Here is a 14,726-nt window from a genome sequence, read left to right as displayed (position 1 = left end):
CAATAGCTGGGGCTTCACCGTAAATACGTATGGTGATATTTTTCTGTGAATGTGCAGAAATTTGTACACAATTGTGTGATTTCACGAGTGCTTTAATTTCATAGCTTTTCATAATGAAAGTTTCATCAGCATTTAGAGGAGTCGGAGATACTAGGAAGGCAGTGTAAGTGAAATTCCACTGTTTGTATTTTTGTCCACCCGTGGGTGTGTGCATAACCTGGCAAATTGACATTTTCTGGTGCATACTGGAAATGCCTCCAAATGGAAAAGAATAGCAGGTATGCAAGGTGGATCTGAATGCCTTCTTAGAACAACGTTAGCTTATACAAAAACCCTTACATGTAAGTAGGTACATAAATATTCCACACGTGAATTGGGCCATATCAGAGCAGTATGACTAAAGGAACATTCAATGAGGCGTTAACCACCAGCATATGTCCAGGAGGTGTCAGGAACCTACCGTGTCAGTAGAGAAAATGTATAAACTGATAAATAATTGATATCTTATTGTTATGGAATTGATATATAAATACAGGAATAGCATGTAGAAAAAGGAGTTTTGTGGCTGATTTTGTTGCGATTGCGTGGGGGGTTGGGACCCAAACGCAGAGGGTGGAAAAAAAATACAACTCCAATTGAAAGAACAAAAAGACTTTACTTGATAGGGGGGAACAAAAGGGAACACAAAGCCTCACAGGGCGACCTTCAAACAACCAAGGGAAACTACAAACGCAGGAACAAGAAAATGCAAAAATCCAAAAACACCAGAAAACCAGGGCATAGGCAGGAACACATGGCTTACGAACAAACAATCAGACATAACCACAAGAATCCAGCACCTGAGTCAAGCGAGGGGGAAACTTAAATAGAACAGACACTGACGAGACACAGGAGGGCACCATGAACAATCAGGCCACAGAGAGGGAAGGGAAAACGAGACAAGCATCAACCAATAATAGGACAATTGAAAACAATCATACAATTAACACAGGGGGAGCAGGACACAAAACAGAAGTGCCGCCATCTGGCGGCCCAACAGGGAAAACGCAGACAGGAACACAGGAACATGACAGATTTAGCGGGAGTAAACCAACAAGGTCTTACTTTTGTATGTTACATATGGCTTTTTCACCTCCCCGCAGAAGGGCAGGAATGTTTTATTCAGTTAACTTTTGGTAACCATTAGCAAATGTATTTGATAGAGCAATCTGCTTGATCAATCTTTAGTAAAACTCAGGATCTGATAACATTTAACTACTTAAACACTGAATTCTACTGCCATGAAAATTACAAAAGGGTTAAACAAGATATAAGAGAGAACTCTACCACAGCTTTTCTCTCCCACTGTTGCACAAGATGCGCCAACAAGCCAGACAAAATCCAAGCGATCCAAGACTGATATAAAAAAAGACTGAAGTGTGACTCAGAGCCAAGACAACAGACAATATGCTCAGCACACCAATATTTTATGTGTTCAAAGGGGGGAGGATCTCTTTTTATTCCTGTTCAATTAATGTATAATTTATTATTAATTAATTGTTAGAGGAGGTTCAGAGTTTTTATATTTTGGGTTTGGCTTTTCAAGGTCATGGTAGAAATAATCCTCTCCAAACATTACTAGGTTGGGGGTTTGGGAGTGACAGGTTAGTTATTAATTAAATTCTGACTATACTACTGCGTTGGGAGGCTAGGCGAGGCGATAAGGGTACCATGTTACAAGGGCAACAGTCCAGTCAGAATTTTCTTTTTTTGTGCTTATTGTTAGCATGATCTTGGCCCATGCCATGCCTCCTTATGCCATCAATTTGAGAAAGCATTAATTTTGTATTTGGCCTAATTAAATTACATTTTATCAAATGCAATGTCCTTCAAATAGCAATATTGCTTCTTTTTGTCAATTTACATTTTATGCCAATCTACATTTTTACAATTGTACATTTTAATTTATTGTACGTTTTATTAGCTCATGCTGTTTAATGGACACTAATAGAATACAAGCAATGCTGCAAACAGCACACGAGCAGCAGAGGAAAAAATATAGCAGCATTTACTGTACTATTACATAACCTTTATTTTACATCAGCTCAGAGTGCATGAGTGCCTTTGCTAGTCTGGTCCGTAACCAAGCAACTGCATAGTGTATAAACCAAGATCAAAAGTTTGAGATGAACACAGTGAAAAATCAGTTAAAGAAAGAAATGAACATGATGTTATGAACACCAAAAATCTTGTGTGTAGGTTAGGAAGCAGCAGGGATGTGGAACGGAGGAAGTTTAAAGCAGCTGTGTTCTTAGGGTACAGATTAATGGAATTTCCCGCTCCATGACCAAAGATAATGAACAATGGGCAGGATCAGAGGTGGACAGTAGATTTTATTCCAGCCAAGTCCCTTAACAAAGAGATCAGGTCAATAGACGGACTCAATACAGTAAGCTTACAATGTTTTCAAGGTGCCAGTGGTCAATAATCCAGCAGGGGGCAGAGTTTCCCATGTGTCATCCTTAGCGAGTTAGCATGGACTTTCCCATTGCTCCTTCCATCATCTTGTGAAATTAATAATAATAAATAATAATAATGCATTTAATTTGTAATGCACTTTTCATTAGAAATAAATCCCAAAGTGCTACAGAGTAAAACAAAACAGAAGCTTAAAAAAATGAACCAACAGCAGAGAACATTAAAAGCCACACAAAGGAAGAAGGCCTGAATTAAAAAGGAAAAATGGGCTGATTAAAATGAATTAGGGATATCTGTGTTGCTGAAGCACAACTCCCCACCCTCCCCCAAACACATTCTACACAGCTTTAGCACTAAAAAGGGATTCAAGATAATCAATTCATTTTCAATGGAAACACTGATGTAATGTAATTTCATAGGGTTCTGAGCCACCATTGTTTGTTTTTTTTTTGTTTGTTTTTCTTAAGATCATTTCTTGATAATTTTCAGAATTCACTATGGGGGATTAACTGACCATATGACGATATGATGGTTGGGAGAAGCTTTAACAATGGCGGCTGCAGCAAGCAAAACAGCAGACAGAAAGTGTTTGCCGCTTCAACACCACCGTAATAATATGAAGGAATACCTATGATAATGTTTTATTTTAAATGTCCGCATTGTAAAAGAAATAATATTATTTGTTTAAGCATCACGCATGTGTGTGAGTCTTATTTTCTGATCTAAAACAATGATATTCCCTAAAGACAAAAACTCCCTCTTTCTGAAAAAAAGCTCATGGCTAAAGAGAAATACAGGATCCTATATACAGTTTAACAATTCTATGCTGAACTCAACATTTCTCATATGATATTGTAGCCAATTAGAAAATTAAGATTAAAATCAATTTAAGAATTATTTGCATTTTTGTAACTGTGTGCAAACAGCAGACAGACAAATAGAAAATCACCAAAAATGCATAATTTTATCCGTGCACTGCTTAAGATCTGAAACACTTGCAGAAATGTAAAAATAAAAAAATATAAAAATAAAAAACATATGCATAAAAAGGATTGTAAATGCTACGTGGACCACTCGATTCAGATGTAAATACCTTCAAATTACAGTCTGCTCTTTAATATTTGTAATCATTATTTCATTCCAAATAATAACAAACAGAGCCAAGACAACAAAAAATGGTTCACTCTCCAGAAACTTACATAATGCACTGTGTACATATTGTTCAAACAGTATATTGTTCAAATTATCGTTTATTTTTGCTTCACTTGTTTTTCCATGTAGAGAAATTATTTATAACTGTAGGGCTGCTTACAGTATGTACAGTCAGTATGGTCTACAGAATCAGTTAATTCCTCTGTGCTGTGGCAATGTAGCATATTGTTTGCCCACAGTTGGCGGTAATGTAAATATTGCGGAACTCTCCACTTGCCAGCAACACTCAGAACTACTTTGTGCTTTCTAAGAATAGATTATTTCAAGACTGAACCCTTCAGGACATTCACCAGCATTGCGCACTTTTGTGACTGCTGTTGTCGTGGTTCACTACTCGGTAACCCCACTGTTGAGCCCACTTATGCATGGATCAGCCTCAAATGGAGTGGGGCATTTTGAACATTCAACCTTCCCCAACAACACCTGTTGGTCCCTTTGGCAAAGACACAAAGCAAATCAATAAAAAACAGAATGAAATATGAGAAGGACTAACATAGTGGCTGCATTTGCCTTCTGAGCTTGACGACATTGATATGGACCAGTGGGGTAGGCGTAGAAATGTCAGGGAAGATTTATTGCAGCCTGGTTCCATTTTGGAGAAGTGTTGATGACAGTGCAGTCTGTCTGACCTCCAGTGAAATGTCCTTTCAGAGCTAAGCTGAGCCAAAACTATCAGCTGATGAGAGCGGATGAATGATTGTAGGTTTGCACTAGCATCTGCCTGAGCTGTATTCAAGACTCCTGGCTGCCATCTCCTCTGCATTTCCTCTGAACTTGTAGGTGATATGCTGAGTTCTAGGAAGCATGTTCTCAATTTCACAGAGAGCCTCTCTCAACCACTATAATGCAGAAATACGTCTGTTGAATTTGATTCAGTTGTGTCGTTCAACAAATTTCAACAAAATAGTTTTGCAACATTTGATTTCATAGTATAATTAAATTTGGTCATTGTGGGTGCCGAAATCGATGCTGTACAGTAAGGAAGTAAGCGGCTTGGAGTGACATAAAACAAAGTACCGTACACAAAATTTGTTTTGAGTACATTGAACATGGTGTACGCGGACGTGTTAGGCGGTGGTTTGTTTTGCAAAAGGTTCTCACGTCGTTTGGAGCATGCTGCATACAGAGGGTTAAAATAGGGGAGGGAAGGTTGCTGCAGTGATTGGATATGTCTGTTCCTGCATCTGCCTAGCAATGTATTCTCTGTGAACAGCGGAATGCAGAAACACATTACACTGGGTGAGAAATCCCACTTGGAATATTTGTGAGTAGATGGCAGCTGAAAGGCTAGAAGGCCACTTCTGTTAGCTGCTAGCTGTTAGCTGGCTCTGTCAGTCCCATTGGGATCCATTCTGGGTCCTGGGACTGGCTCTCAGTTGCTGCTGTTTGATACGCTACTCACTGATGCTGCCTGCGTCAGGGTCTCTGGTTTCCCCCAGGCTTGCTCGAAGCGGTTACACAAACAATTTAGAAGGAACAGCATTCAGCATTGTACACAAGTCACCATGGTGAAATGGTGCTTCCTGTAATTCCACAGTGGAATAATTTGCCTGCTGCTGTGTGTTTAACAGCGGTGTGTGTGAGACCCTGCCCACACACCGTCAAGCCCTCCTTCATGTCAGGGCACACTCCCCCACCACTCCCTGCAGAGTGTCTCTCAGGGAGTACAAACAATTTCCCTTCTCATATCCCATATCCCATTAATGCATATCTCATCTACAACCCTGATCTGATTTTCAGAAGAGCATGGCTCTGTGCAGTTTCTCTAAGATACAGTGTGCCTGCATTTGAAAGCAGCCACTGGGCCACATGTTCAGCTGCAGCTCACACTGTAAGTTCTGTGATCCTTTCTGACGATGCATGTGTTGTAATGCACCCACCCAAATTGACAAAGGCCAATGCAAAAAGGATAAGGGCATGCTGTCACCATTAGGGACATCTTATCTGCATGTAAAGACCGTAGAGCTGCAGCTTTCAGCACTGTGAACTGTAAAAAAAAACTTAAAAATGAGAGAATTCCTGACAACTGTAGCTGTGAACAGTTTTAAGTCAAACTGCTTTGAAACACATATCGCCCAGAGCTTAGCCTCCTGTCCTGCTTCAATCACATGAATTGAATTGAGTTTTCTCTAGCATAACTAAAAGTATGGTACAACTTTAAGTGGTACTCTAAATTCCTAAGCCTTGCAGCAGGGCCCCTCTGTCTCCAGGCCACGAACCTCGCAAGGACAACAACAAGTTTGAAATATAGCCTATAAGCCTATAGCCTATAAGTGAGTCTATGCATGTGCGTGTGCTTCTCTCTGCCTTTTTATGCCATTCTAGAAACCCAAACTGGGGAGTTTGGCCTTATCATGTTGTGTGTAGGTGCAATAAATCTTATTTATTGTATGATACATCTCGTCGTGCCTGGTTATCCAACGGATGGAATTTTCTCTGCCCAACAGAATGAAACATGTGCAGTGACCAAGTTCTAACTCAGAGGTCTCAAACTGCAGTACTGCAAGGCCAGTTTTTGTGCTTTCCTTTCAATCAGCCTCCACTTTAGGCCTTGAAAACAAGATGCTCAGACTCTTTAGTCAATCAGTGACTTAAATGAAGCACTTACTGTAAGAGCAGAAACACATCAAAAACAAGCAGATACAGCAGCCCTCCAAGATTTGAGTTTCCCGGTCTGACTCTTCAAATGTGCTCATGTTATGCCATTAGCAGCATGCCTGGTATATGACCACTCTCTAAGCATGTACCACAGTAATGGGGTCACACTAGCTGCCTTCTTAGAGGGTATTTTTCTTAGGCTAAAGACTAAAGAGTTGTAGCAGAAACCACAGAAAATCCTCACCTCACCATCTTTTCAAACCAGTCAGGCTATTGGGTGAAGCAAGGCAAAACAAACCTCAGTTTTATTAATAATTTTGTTTGGCTTCCTAAAATACAGTAGTTTCATTCTAGCCCCATATTTGGTAGGTTTCCATTCTAAAATGAATGTTTGCACTGATATTGGAGGGGTGGTAAGAACAGCATGATTGATAAGGTGAATGGAATAGTGATTCTGGGTTAGGAGGCAAAGTAACCTGGGCCTTGTTTCACTAAAGTGATTGGCAACTGGGAGTTTGCAAATTTTTATGCATGTATGTAATCATTTTTAAAAAGCCAGAATATTATTGAAAATCACTCAGTCGTGTTATCTTTGTGACAGAATGTGGCACCAAAGTATTGAAAACAGCTTTTACTTGCTAAAAATGCTACTTTTTTTATAGTAATTGTAATTGTAATTGTATCAATAATATTGTTTTCCCATTTTTGAAGTATAACAAATTACCTGCTTTCTTTATTTTACATGACCTTCAGTTATCTTTTACAACGGTGCCAACAATTCTCCACTTGACTGTATTTTCACCAAAAATTGCTCTATACACAGACTGTTCAAGTGTCCATTAGCACACATGTTGCCAATGAAAAATGAGAGGCAGGAGAATGACCATTATTTGAGAGTGGCAGATTTCTCTAGCAAGTTCTGAGCACCGGTTTTATTTAAAAGCATTCATGAAATTATGTGTTATTCTATAAAACAGATAATGGTTGCATCACGCAAATATTTTCACCTGCATTGCATGTTTCATACAATGAGTGCCAGTATGAGCTGATCAAAGTTTTCCCAGAACAGAAGGATGTGAATAAATCATTTTTTTCAGTAAATTAACTTATAAGTTGGTCTGACCAATTGAAATTCCCGGGATGTGAACACTTATTTTTAGGGAATGCAAATACCTAACGAGCGCCAAGCCAGTGCCATGCCTTCATCTAGATGATGCCTTATTGGCTACAGTGTCATGAATTAATGAAGGGCATGCATACCAATGTCTAACATAATGTGACTTAAGGAGGGTAAATAATCCTTCAACAGACCATTAAAGTGTCTAATTATGAACAATTAGCAGCCCATTACAATACAAAGTTTATGATTATGGTTGGAACCAAATCAAGCATACTCAATGGGTCCCCAGGCGTTGAGAAACACTGATATAGAACTAATACCTTAAGAGTCTTATGGTGTGCAGTGTGTCATTCTAACCACAAATGTAAATCTCTTATTATTATTGGTGTTAATATGATTAACATGGTCAAGATACTTAAATTACTGAACTACTGAAATTGAAATGACTCATAATTCAACATAAAATCTGATATCATTGTCTCCATAAATGACTACTAGAATGTCCAAAAACTTGAGTCTGCACATCCACTCATGTTTTCATAAATTACACCTACCTATGTGTGAGTAGATTATTGTTTATCATCAATGGATTCTTTTGTGTATTAAATAAACTACTTATTTTGAATTTCATATGTACATATTCAGAATGCTTACATATTCACTATACAACCTCTATGTAGTTAGTGTCTCAAGACCAATTTTGTTAATTAAACTCCACAAGATTTATTATCTCTCTTCCAAGAGAGCAAATAGCAAATAACAGGCAGAGAAAAATACGACCTCAGTAAACCATTCTACTTTAACACACGTCAGGGAAGGGCATGGACCAACTCAATCCAAAAACAAAGATAATATATGCAGGAGGCGGAGTGAGTGAAGATTTAAAACCATGACATTTTAATGAAACCAGGATATATTATCAGGAAGGAAACTTTGATATTGCCATGTGTGAAAATGTGCAAATGGAGTGGGAAGTGTTTTTGTCACGGGTTGTCGAGGGAATGGACCCAAATGCAATGAGTTTAAAAAAAACCCAAGAACTCCAAAAGGGGAATACAGACTTTAATGACAAAAACTCAAAAACAGAAAACAGAAAATCCAAAGAGAAGCTAAACGGGCAGGGCAGAAACAGATGGACAAAAACAGGCACGGGGAAACACGGGCAAACACTTAGGCAAGACACATGTGGAAACACAAGTGAAAACACAAGGAACCAGCACCCGAGTCAGGGAAGAAGAAGACTTAAATAGACAAGACACTGACGAGACACAGCAGGGCACAATGCACAATCAAGCCACAGAGAGGGAAGGGAAAACGAGACAACCAAAAACCAATAATTGAACAATTGAAACCAATAATACAATTAGACAGGGGGAGCAGGACACAAAACAGAAGTGCCGCCATCTGGCGGCCCAACAAGGGAAACACAGACCGGAACACAGAACCATGACAGTTTTCAGCTGAATACCAACACTGAAACCACTGATGGATGGCTTTTTCTTTGGCATCCAAGCTCCCCGTATTCAGAGTCACCTACATATATCCCAGAAATGTATGATAAATCATATCAGCTGCTTGGTGGCTGAGTGCCTACTGACAACAGGATAAGTGCCACGGCCATTTTAGTAATATTCGCCTTTGCATTCTCATGAGTCTGCTCAATGAGACATTTGATGGCTAATGTCACAGACCCCTATGTCTTTTCAAGAAGGGAGAAAGGCAGTAGAAAATGTTTTACCAGTTAGATGGTCAGGGCCGGCCCTAGGATCTTGGTGGCTCTAAACAAATTTGTTTGAGCATGGGGGGTGCTGTTGGATTCTGCCAAGCTGGGGGGGGGGGGGGGTCACTTGGTAAAATTCTTCTTACATTACATTGTTATGAAATGTTCTGTTGCCATTCCATGTAAGATTTATACTGCTAGTTCCTCAATAGGGGATGAATAACGTAATTACGAAAATAACATTAGATCAATATTGGATTGTGTGGTCCCCCCCTCGTGGTCGTGTGGGCCCCCCAGCGGTTGTGGCCCTAAACACCCACATAGAGCGTTTATGCCATGGGCCAGCCCTGGGATTGGCTTTAAAGCTTTGGTAACTGACTGATAACTAATTGAATTAATTTCCTTACTACTGTAAGTCTGATTAGACTTTTAATAGCCTATATGCAGTCATTAAATGATAACAATCATATGATCAATTAGTGTGGCTGGGTATGTGACAGACTGCACTGAAGCAAGAGTGATATTTAACCTCAGAAATTATAATTCAGTCATCTGGCAGACGCTTGTAGTCATAGTGACTTACAAATGTGCAGTTCAAACTGTAGCACAGCTGGTAGGGACATAGTGATAGTTAGACATTGCAAATGGCACCTGTAATAGTTTTATTCCATTGTGCAATAGGAAGCCTGTCGGCAGAACTGCCATCAAAACATTACGTACATTATAAAAGAAATAAAAAGCATACTAAAAATGTCTTACTAAAGATGCCTTGTTTTATTCATGGAAACAATCATTTGACATTTCTGTCTAGTCTGAAATTATGTAATTTTGCTGAATTTTACAGGATTCTATAGGCAAGTCAGCTCAGAAATTCACCCAGTCTGCTATGCCAGTTGGTCTTAAACTGGCAGTCTGTGGCAGTGTGTCAGTTGTGGATTTTACTCTGTTTGGTGGTGAAATACTGCTTCAGATCAGAGGTGGAATCCATGAACTGTCTTAGTTTCTATAGGAAAGGTATTATTAAAAGAAAAGGAAGAGGACTCTATTCACAGCATACAGGGGAATATTAAAACTTTGCAGGGGCTTAAATATAAGAAATGGTAGAGATCTCTGGGTTGGTATTTAAAATGATGCACTTAAATGGACTTCTACCGGTGCTAAATGTGAAAATATCTCTAGAATCACTTTGTCCGAAGCCTATTCTATTTCCTCTAATCACTTGGTTTTAGAGTATGAAGTTTGGATGAAATTTAGTTTATTTAATTTTGTTTTATTAAATTCACTTTCTTATTTACCCTTGGTTGTGATGATTTCTCACCCTGAGTGCTCGCCTTCAGAACATTCAGGAAAGAACTATTATACTGTGTGCCCTTTGCATCTTTTAGAGTGAAAAATGATAATTAACCCTAAGGGATGGCTAGTCCTGGCCACTTGCGGCTTGTTGGGTTACAGTAGAACACAATAAAAATGTTTTACAAGCGTTGGGAAAGGTCCAGTGTTTACCCAAGCTCTTTCTTTCCAAGATGCCGGGACAAGAGGGAGGTGCTTCTATTTACAGTTAATCGCAAGGATCAAATGCTCAGTCAAAGAGGGGAAAGGCAGGTGGTGGGGGGTTCTGTTTTATGTGTAATCCAACACTCTGCATGTAATTGAGTCACAAGGAAACATTCTGTTCCAGTGAGTCATGCAGACGCCCCGACATTCTCAGATCTACTCTGTGTATCATGGCCGCTCGGAAGGATACACATTGAAAAGATCTGATCGCAATAAATAAGAAAGAAATAACGTAGTTCAAACCAGAATTCACTGACCTATTTAACCTGAATGCATCTTCCAGTAATATAATGTTCTCCATGCCAGTACAATGCATGCTCTTCTTCTGGGACAGTTATATTTTCTACAGAACGGCCCGACCTGTAAACTACTTTTCCTACTTGACCATTAAGGATAATTAGCCTTACCAAAAATGTACTGTGTTTGCGTGTGTGTGTTTGTATGTGTGTGCGTGTGTGCATGTCTGTGTGTTCCAATTAAGAAATTCAATAATCAATAGTTTACTGAGAAACTACGCAGTGGGGAATTATAGATCAATTGTGGATGTCAAATAGACAGGAGGAGTGTAATCTAAGGTCATGATAGCAGTGAACACCTGCTCATAACCCATGGGGAACATGAAGGGGGTCCCATGGGGCTGGGCAATATGTGAATTACACTGATCCTGAGAAGCTTTTACATACAAGGATACCTATTTTCCATAGCCTCCCAAACCTAGCCAAAGCTACTTCAAGCGTTTTGCTTTTGTAGTGTTTCTTTTTTAGATTTTTTCCTTTTTTAAAATTGTATACACTCTAGGCTGTACTATGAAATCTCATGAAGACATGCAGGCCAGAAATGATGTATCGAAAGTACAAACCAAATGTACATGATCTCTTTCAGATACATGGTAGCACGATAACAACCAAATTAATTCAATTAATTTGAAAGGTCAGCACTGTGTCCCATTTCAGCTAGATATCTTCTAATGAAGCGCAAATTTCTCACAAGTGTTAAATATGAGTTCTCACTGACGTATAACATATTTAATGTTGAATTGTTTTATCTGTATTGTTCATCTGCAGTATTGTTGCCATGCTCAAAATCTAGTCCTTGTAAGTCATTTAGACTCTGTTGCTAAGCACCCGGTGTTGCAAGCAATGTAAGTCCACTGTGCCAATAACAATATGGTTATGGGTTGGATTCCAGGCATAGCAGATTGTGTCATGCAGTTAAAGTAAAACTAAGTTTAACACGATCAGAGAAAATTATAGCCTGCAATTCTAAATAAAGTCTTATTAAATCAGCTTACATGTCTGCATGTTATCAATAGGAAGTGCAACTATGATAATTTCTTAGGAGAGACGAGGATTTTTTGGTACATTGGCTTTCATTTTATTTATTAAGAATGGAATATGTATGTATGCGATTCCCAAAATTGGTCCTGGGGACCCGTTATATATAGTGTATACATGTGTGTAATCAAACCTTCCAGTTTACATATGCAATAAAAAGACATCAATTTCCGTCGCACCAAACTTTAAAAACCCAATAGTTCATTAAAACAAAAACACTCATCTTTCTTATTGGAATTTCATAGTTAGCACCTCCTAATGACATTGTCTTTCTTTTCTTTCTAACCAGCATAACAAACCATGCTGGCCTGTTCATGTCATTAAAAATCTGTATGGAATTCAAATGCTTTGGATATCAATGGCTGTCTATCAACTTTTCCATAACAGCAAAGTGTCTTGGATCAGATTTTCATTTGTTTCATGAAATCAAGGTCCGGTTTCCCATGCATTTTTTAAAAAATCTCTGGTTGTTTGTCTGGTTTTTAGCGTTTTCACCAAGACTGAGAATCAATCAAGACTGAGGACAGGCTTAACCTTTTAAAACAAATATGATTCATCATGTAGCTCCATGTTTTCTCGCAAAATTGATTTGCAAGTCCTCCATCAAGTAGTTCACAAAACTGTGACTCTCTCAGACATCTAGAAGTTGCAAGATCATTTGGTCTGCCAGTATCCTCAACTGCAATTTGGAAAAAATGGCAAATCTTTGTGTCTCATGTAGTTTTTTAAAGGAATTTGAGGGGCTGTGAGGTCCTGCTCGAATGAATATTTTTGCAAATTTTATTAAATCATTAATTTAGACAGGACCTTATAGCACCTCAAATTACATTGAAAAGCTCCAGGAGGTGCTTTGAGGCACATAGATTTACTATTGGTTTTAAAATTGTATATGAAATTATTACTACATGCTTTTCAACAGTTTTATTAATTTTTAATTTTTTTTTTTTTTTTGGTTGAAGGAACCAGGCAGGGAAAAACAACAAGAGATAGGAAAAGAGAGTTGTGGGAAGAAATGCCTGTCAGATAAGCACAGTTATTTTTGATCAACAAAGCGAGGGCATTGTGATGTGCCAACAAATGCGGTATATCAAAATGATACATTACTAGCCAGTCAATCAGATTATGTCAAGAGAGAGGTTGTTCATGGCAATTTAGCATACACACAAAGGGTTTTTTTAATTGAATGGACGGTCACAGTTAGCATCCACCGTTAGCATACACACACAGACATATATGGATGAAACTTATGGCCTTGCTCATAATGCTTTTGCAGATTTGCAGACAGTAACTGCATTTTACCCATGGAAAATTGGTAGCTAGGGGTACCAATTCTGTTTTAGTGAATCTCCTTCTCTGAGTTCAGTGCTCACTAGACCATTTTTGCACTGAGATTGTCACACTGCTTTTCCACACTGACTGAGAGCCAACTCTGAACTGTCAATTCTGAGTGTTGTTAAACTCAGTCATTTATAAACTAGAAGCCAGTTGAATGTACATCTGTTTGTTCTGAGAGGCCATGGCTGAGGCATTGAGCAATCTCATAATATGAAAACTGTAAATCAGTCAATCTGTCAGGGAATATAAAAACCCACACAGGCGCAATGACGGGCGCTAGTGTCTGGAAATCTTTAGATGCTGCAAAGCTATAGTTGTATGGGTATATAACAAAGGCCAGCATACCATTAATCTCCAGGACGCCAAGCCCTGGAAATACCTCACATGTCAATGGACAGATGCACTCAACACTGGAGACATGTCTGTTTATGAGGTTCCTAGTTGACTTGAAGGCCAGTCAGGGTGTTTAGGGTGTCTGCCTCCCAGGACAAACTTCTACTTTATGTGAGGCTTATGAGAGGTGTTTGATGTATTTTTATCCTAAGTACAAGTACATCTCCCAGTTCATCCACAAGTTGTACATGTTCAGTCAAACACACTTTTGTCCTGTTGAAGACCGAGTGCAGGTCAAAACCTTGATTGTGGGGATTAAACATTTTCTAGAAGCAGTAAATATGGTGTTATTTAGACCTAATTTGTATGCGCATTAAGAAATAATAAAAACATTTATAACATTTTTTATTAACTTGCTACATTATCAGACAATTACTTGGTGTTGTTTAACTCCAATAACCCCCCCCCCCACAGCATAACAGATCCACCAGACCCCCTCATTGTAGGGGTCAGGCATTCAGGCCTGTACCGTTCTCTTGGTGTATGCCACACATTATCTTGCCGAGAATATGATGAAGGATGACTCCCCTCACCATATCACTTTTTCCACATCTCTGTAGACCAATGCATATGGTTTTTGCACCACTGAACTCAAATGTGCTTTTGTATTTGTAATGAGGGGTTCATGCACTGCAACCCAACTATAATATCCCTCTTTGTGTAGTTGTCGACAGACCGTTCTTCCTGACAGTCTGATCATGTCTTGCATTGACATTCTCAGACACCTGAGGAAGAGTTGCTCTTCTGTAATCCTTTACATATGGTACTAATGCACGAGCACCATGGTTATTGAATGTGCACTTTTGACTATTTACTGATGTGTTTCCCATAGATCTAAATGTCACTTTTGTCACTGTCGTTAAGTTTCTCCACTCATTTATTCAAGTTTTTCTGCGCTATTTAAATGCAATAAATTGAGTTTGCATCCAGTCCCTCCCAAGATACTAACCAAACTCTGCAATAGGACAGTATTTTATTTTCTATAAAAAATATAAGGTCAGGA

The sequence above is a fragment of the Anguilla rostrata genome, chromosome 6 (genome assembly GCF_018555375.3).
Source record: "Anguilla rostrata isolate EN2019 chromosome 6, ASM1855537v3, whole genome shotgun sequence".
In the NCBI taxonomy this organism is placed as follows: domain Eukaryota; kingdom Metazoa; phylum Chordata; class Actinopteri; order Anguilliformes; family Anguillidae; genus Anguilla; species Anguilla rostrata.
Note: the sequence above shows the minus strand (reverse complement) of the source record.